The sequence below is a fragment of the Odocoileus virginianus genome, chromosome 26 (assembly GCF_023699985.2).
Source record: "Odocoileus virginianus isolate 20LAN1187 ecotype Illinois chromosome 26, Ovbor_1.2, whole genome shotgun sequence".
In the NCBI taxonomy this organism is placed as follows: domain Eukaryota; kingdom Metazoa; phylum Chordata; class Mammalia; order Artiodactyla; family Cervidae; genus Odocoileus; species Odocoileus virginianus.
In genome coordinates this window covers 42,084,520-42,091,548 of record NC_069699.1, presented here as the reverse complement: position 1 = coordinate 42,091,548, position 7,029 = coordinate 42,084,520, and positions in this window count along the sequence as shown.

Here is a 7,029-nt window from a genome sequence, read left to right as displayed (position 1 = left end):
GCTCGCCCCACCAGTGGTTCTCTGTATGATTTTCTTGTTCTACCCTGGTCTAAAATGATCTTGTTTCATCGGCATGCATGTTTGTTTTCTGCTTCTCCTTGCTAGATGTAAGCACCAGAAGGGCAGGGGTGTCCCCTCTCTTTTCAGACTGTAACCTCCATCGAGTGGCTGAGAGAAAACGCTCAGAATGAATGAATGGCCATGCTCATAGCTGTGTAACTGCTAAGCAGCGGTCTGAACATTGATAATCTGACTCTAAATATTAGGGGTTTAATATTGTATATTAAAGGCAAAACTCTTCTTTAATCTCTCCCTGTTTCCCCAAATGTGCCCCCCGCTTTCCCTTCTGACCTCTTCCATATAAGCCTTACCTTAACTGGAAAGAGTCTGATAAGAGAACAGTTTCTTGTGAAGAAAGACAGTATTCCATGACTTCCCCTTTTGCTATATCATTTCTTTGGAAAGGCGATTTTTTCCCTTAACTGGCATTTTCTTTTAAAAGGCAGCTGGCATGATGAGTTTTGCTGCCCATTCTGCATTCTCTGTGGGCCAGTGCACCTCTTGATTCTGGGTTTAGGAGAATACAGATTAACTATTTGTAGTAGAACCCAAGTCCCTTTACTAGCACAGAAGAAGCTGACTTTCTCTTCAGAGAGACAGGAGAAAATGCTGGAATTTTAGTGTTGCCTTATTTATTTATTGGTCACAAATTTCAGTATCATGTGCCTAAATCTGTGCATTAGGGTTTAGAAATCTGATTTGGTTACACTCGTTAAAAATTACTTTTGTTCCCAAATAACCTGTTACCCAGCCCAACTTCTTATGTCAGAGCACATTTTCAAATTCTTCAGCTAAGTTCCTTTCTCTGAAAGGAAAATCTAGAAAAGTGAAATTATTTTTCAAAATTTTTGGACTTCAGCATGCTGTGAAACCAGTTAGTGGAAGAATACAATCTCATTAGAACGGCTCATGTACAGATTCAGTTCTAAGCAGATTCCAGTACAGCTCAAATCTGTTCTTTCCAAGTATGAAGCAGTGAACAGTCTTCCTTTCATGAGCACCTAGAAAGCCTACCTGGAAGGTGAGTGTTAAGATGGACTTTGCCTGAAGAAGAAAAGTGCATCTGGGCATCTCAAGACTGCTTAAGAATAGGAACATCTCTTGTTATTTTCAGCTATGTGACACTTTGTTTTTTAATTTCAAACCAATGATGGAGAAAATTTTTTAATAAGAAACATAATAGCAACATATCTAAATTAAAGGGACAGAATTTTACCATTTAGTCAATTATTTGGTATACAACCTATGCAAAAAATATCTAGGAAGCTGAGGCATATTTTTTTATTAATAACTTTTCCAGAATGTTCTGACTCATCATAGCAACTGCACATCTTGCTGAATTTTAACCGGAGTGACTCTGACAAGATATTCTTTCTTCTGTGCAAATATCCTTGACCTCCTTAAAAGGGACCACAAATAATTCCAAGTAGCAGAATGAAACCCCAAGTCCTTTTAATTTTGTATACATTGCCACTATAATCATCAGTGCTCAATAAAGTGACACTGTTATGACTTCTCAAATCTTTCTCAGTAAATCACTGAATTTTGGAGAAAAGCTTCTTTTCTCCACTTAGTTTAATCTGTAATTCAGTGATCTATAAGTATCCGTTAAGGTCAAGTGACAATTCATTGACTTTGAAATCATGAGAAATACTCCTAGGGCCAAAGATCCTGGTGTCTCCAAATGTATTTAAAGTAAGTGGTTTTGACTTAAGCAAAGATTTCTACTTAACCCAGAAGAAAAGCAGTCACTCCTTGGAAATACCACAGAATTCAGGAAAGTGAAATGAATAATGGCAAAGGATTAGATTTACCTATTCCAGCCTGTCCATATATCTACGGAGTATATACAGGAACACGATGGCTCCACTCACGTGTCATCCGTGGACAGCCCTCCTTTCCTCAACCCAGGAGTATGATCCTCTCCGTCATGCAGACATGTCATAACAGAGATTAGTGGGTATGTAAGCACCATGCCGCCCTCATTCTGCATGCTCAATTCAAGGATGTTTGAAAATATCTCTTTCTATTTGAAGACGGAACTCGATCCATATGGTGGCATCATCTATTTTAAAATTCAATAACAAAATAAAAACAAGTCATAGATTTAGATCATCCATTTGTCGGGACTGAATTGCAGCTACAAAAAACAAGTCAAATATCAGCTTAATACATACAGGAAGTAGTAGCCAAAACCATGACTGATAAACTCTTCATTCATTCATTCATTTTTTACTCATTCAGCTGATACTCATGGCTCATCTACTGTGGATCATCAACTATTCCTTTAACAAGCATTATGGTGCATCATTCATCACAGCAGTAGTGTATGTTCTGGGTCATGTTATCATGTTGGTTTGTTCATTTTAGTGAGTAGGTAGTTATTGATCACTTACATGAATCATTGGAACTGAACAGGCTCTAGAATAAGAGGGAGGCCCCCTAAATGTATCTGTAAACATATCTGTTGTTACTGCTGCTGGGTGAAGGCATTGGGCCTCTGGCCTGTTAAGAGCCAAAGTTCAACACTGGGGATCTTTCCTCTTGCTGGCTGGCTACCCTACAAGTTCCAGGGGGGTCCAGCAAGAGGGAGGGGTTTACTTGGCCTAATGGGTCGCCATCAGAAGACAGGCCTTCCTATGGCCATGTAATTGCCAGGGCTCCCAAGCACTGTGGACTTACCAGAGCTGTGAGCACAGATGCACGCTGGCCTCTGTCACCTGAGGCTGGCTTGAGGTTGAGAGAACTTGTGAACTGTCTCTCTTCTGCAGTCTTGACTACCTATCCCCTGGGAAACAGAATTCCCCACAGTTCTGTCTTAAAAAACTCACTCTTGTCTGTGCTAAGCAGTTGACAGACATGACATCGAGCCTGACCTGAAGGCTGTTATTATCCTGATGTCACGGAAGGGAAACTTGAGCTTGGAGCAGTGAAGCAACTGGCCCCAGGACACAGCCGGGTAAAGATGAGTCCTGCAGATCAAGAACCCTGACTGGCTGTAAGTGTGGTTTCTGGGCAAGGGGTTAGGAAGCGTCCCATGACATAACAGTGTTGAAAATGAAGGTGATACAGGAGTAAGCAGTGTCTTAAAATGGAAACAAAATGAGACACTGGCCTTCTGACCTTGTGGAAGCCTTTGGATCCAGCCATGCCTGAGGCCCATCTTAACCTCCTCACCTTGCTTTTGTGAAATCAGTTTGAGTTGGGTTTTGGCACTTGCCATTCAGAGAACTCTGACAATACATCAGTGTTTGGTCACTTTAGGGAAATTAATTTTTAAGTTAGAAGGACAAAGCTAGGTTTAGGGTTAAAGGATACCTGTTAGCCACTGGGGTTTGGACCAGCCCCCTCAAAACTAAAGGAGATTTGATGTGAGACCGTCCTCAGGTTCTCTTGAGGCAGAACATCTTGATATCTTGTCAGACCAGGAAGAAACCATGGGGGTGGGTGGTTGAGCACCAATGCAGGAATCCTGTGGGGTGGGAGGAGAATGTGCATGTGAGTCAGGCGAGGGCCCTGGGAATGCTCTGAGGATACCATGGGGGTCTGGGTCAGGGAGACCATGTGAGGGGGTTCTCTTGGAGGCCACACACTCAGGGCTGAGGGACAGGTGGGGCAGTCTGCGGCCTCTGCCAGCATCTCCCAGGACACCTGCCTCTGACAGCGGGACTCTTCGTGAGGAAGTCAACAACTCTCTTAAAAGTAGACCCTCGATTTCTGGGGTCTCACTGATGCCATTTCATTTGGAAACATACATGGTTTAAATAAATTTATCATTTGAGCATTAAAATCCACTCAGGGGAGAGAAGGAAGGAATTCCGATTCCTTCTGCCCATTAGGAATAAAATGTGAAATAACTCATTTCTCCAGGTGGATTTGTCAATTTGCTCTACAGAGAATATTTCTTGTAAGCCTCCCGCATGCCTGGCACTTTCCTACAGGCAGGGTTACAGAGCTGGGCAAAAATGAGATCAAGTTCTTGCCTTTATGGTGCTTATATATCTTCCCTTCTTAAGAGATCTTCCTATTACATGGTAGTGAATACATTCATTCTTTCATTCATGTAATGGTTTTCTATTTATACTAACTTGTATAAATACACATATTATATATGACAAAGTGAAAGCTCAGCGAGCAGGATGTTCCAGGAAAAAGCTATTCTTTGATGATAAATTAATTGTTTAGCAAACCGAGAATGTACGAATTAACATGTTAAACTCCTGCTATAACTCTCAGCCTCCTCTTTTTGTTACCTTTGTTGAAAAAAGGAAAATCTTCTTCCTCAATAAATACAGTCTGGTAAACCCGGATGACACCGTCTTCAAAGACTCAGGCATGATGGTGCACGGGTGAGGGTACACTGCTCAGTGCAGTGGTCATGGACCATATGTGGCCGCCGAGCACTTGAAATACGGCTGCTCCAAATTAAGATGGGCTGTAAGTGCAAAATATAAACTGAATGTCAAAGCCTCAGTATGAAAAAAGAAAAAGATTACAAAATATCTCATTAAGAACTTCTATCCTGACTATGTTGAAATGATAATATTTTGGATATATTGGATTAAAGACATATATTATTGAAATTAATTTCTCCTGCTTCTTAACTTTTAAAAAAATATATATATAGCTCCTAGCAAATTAAAAACTATATACATGGCTCACATTTTTTTATGTTGGATAGTAACTGGTTAGAACAGGACTCGAGTCAGAGGCAAGGACTGACATCTGCCTTCTTCATTTAATAGCTGTATGGATGGGTAACAGCCTCACTCAAGCTTGGTTTCCCTCTGTGAAAAGGTTACCAATGGCACCTACCTCACTGGCATTTTCTCATTAAAGGAGAACATATATTCGCAGAGTCTAGCACGATGCTTGGCATGCAGTTCCTTTTTAGTGGATGTCAGCTGCTCAGAGCAGTTGTTCAGTTACTTGCTCACGTCCGACTCTTTGCCACCCTGTGAACTACAGCACTCCAGGCCTCCCTGTCCTTCACCACCTCCTGGAGCCTGCTCTAACTCATGTCCGTTGAGTCGGTGATGGCATCCAACCGTCTTGTCCTCTGTTGTCCCTTTCTGCTCCTGCCTTCAATCTTTCCCAGCATCAGGGTCTTTTCTGATGAGTCAGTTCTTCACATCAGGTGGCCAAAGTATTGGAGTTTCAGCTTCAACATCAGTCCTTCCAATGAATATTGAAGATTGATTTCCTTTAGGATGGACTGGTTTGATCTCCTTGCAGTCCAAGAGACTCTCAAGAGTCTTCTCCAACATCACAGTTCAGAAGCATCAATTCTTCAGCTCTTAGCCTCTTTATGGTCCAACTCTCACATCCATACATGACTACTGGAAAAACCATAGCTTTGACTATACAGACATTTGTTGGCAAAGTAACATCTCTGCCTTTCAATATGCTCTCTAGGTTTGTCATAGCTTTTCTTCCAAGGAGCAAGCATCTTTTAATTTCATGGCTGCAGTCACCACCTGCTCAGAGCAGTACTCTGTGGTTATTGCCTCTAGAAAGTCAGGAGACTGAACTAGATTAGTACTGACAAAAAATTACACTCTAGGAATTTGCATAAACCCCTGATACTGAGTTGTTTGCTTTTAATTTCCCATTTTTCTAAATCTAGAGTACTTACAAAATGCGGGTATTGTGAATGGACAGTCAGGACAAGCCAGGTTCTGGTTAAGCACAAGCTCCAATGAGTTAGGATTTGCTCAGTCGGAGACTTGTACTCATTATAAGTCTTCATGGCCCTGGAGAATACATACATGCAGTTACGGTCATACACACTATTAATGCAGGTCATGGTGTCTGCAAGCTTACCGTGTGCTGCACACTGTGGCAAGCATTCTACCTCATGGTTGTGCTTCCAACATGAAGCACAGGGAGGCTGAGAGATCTGCTTCAGGTCACCCAGCCGGGAAGTGGAGAGAGAGAACTCAACCCACCTGTTTGACCCCAGAAGTCAATCTAAGTATTACCGATGCAGAAATAGTCCTAGTAATTCCTTGTGGCCATAAAATCATGGTGCTTTCCTCAGAGCTCCGCAGACTATTTAGCTAGAGGAGAAAGCTTGGATTACCACAAGAGTTCCAGATTGTTGTGCCGACAAAAGAGTCAGAGATTTCACAGTAATGAAAAGTTCTGCTTTCAAAAGGTGTCCGTCCTCTAGTTATAAGGAAGCAGAGAACATCCATCTGTAATAAAGGTCCCATTAAGTGCAGCCCTTCCCACCTATGACTCAAAAGTATTACCAGGCGGAAGTGGAAAAGTGGTAGAACTCTCCCTCTGGAGAGTTTTCCAGGACCTTACAAACATGACCCCATTAATCCACTCAATACCCGGATGAGATAGGTGGTTGGATGTTGTTATTCCTCTCACTTTCAAGATAGAAAACCTGAAGCCAAGAGAGATTAAGCAATTAGGCCAAGATCAAATGAGACAGAGACAGACCTGGACATGAAATGATTATCTTCTGAAAGTCCAAACACATGCCCAGAATGACTGGCTAGTTACCACCATGTGTTAATATTCAGTTTGATGCCCTCAGCACAAAAATGACTGGCTTTTAAAGATTTCTGCAGTTATGTTTGCCCGAACTTGTAGGGATTGTTTTAATACCAATGTCCAAACCAACAGCAGACTTTCCCAAAATCTGGCTGAAGGAAAACACAGCTCCCTGCTCCAAAGGTGGTATCTGTCTTGCCTAGCTCAGTTACGTCTCATCGTACCTACAAGTGCTGTTTTGCGAGGCTAAGGCGAGAATTGTCCTACAAAACTGTTCTGCTTGTGTTTTCTTTCCTTCAGAGATAAACTGTAGCATGTAAAGTGGTTTGAATGGGGGAGCATCTTGCAATTGACTCTTCTGTTGAGACTGAGAAAAGAAGAGCATAAACTATTTCAGAGTTATACAAAATCTGGAATCCAACCTGCCCTTATCATCATTCTTCAGTCAGATGCCCTCTATTC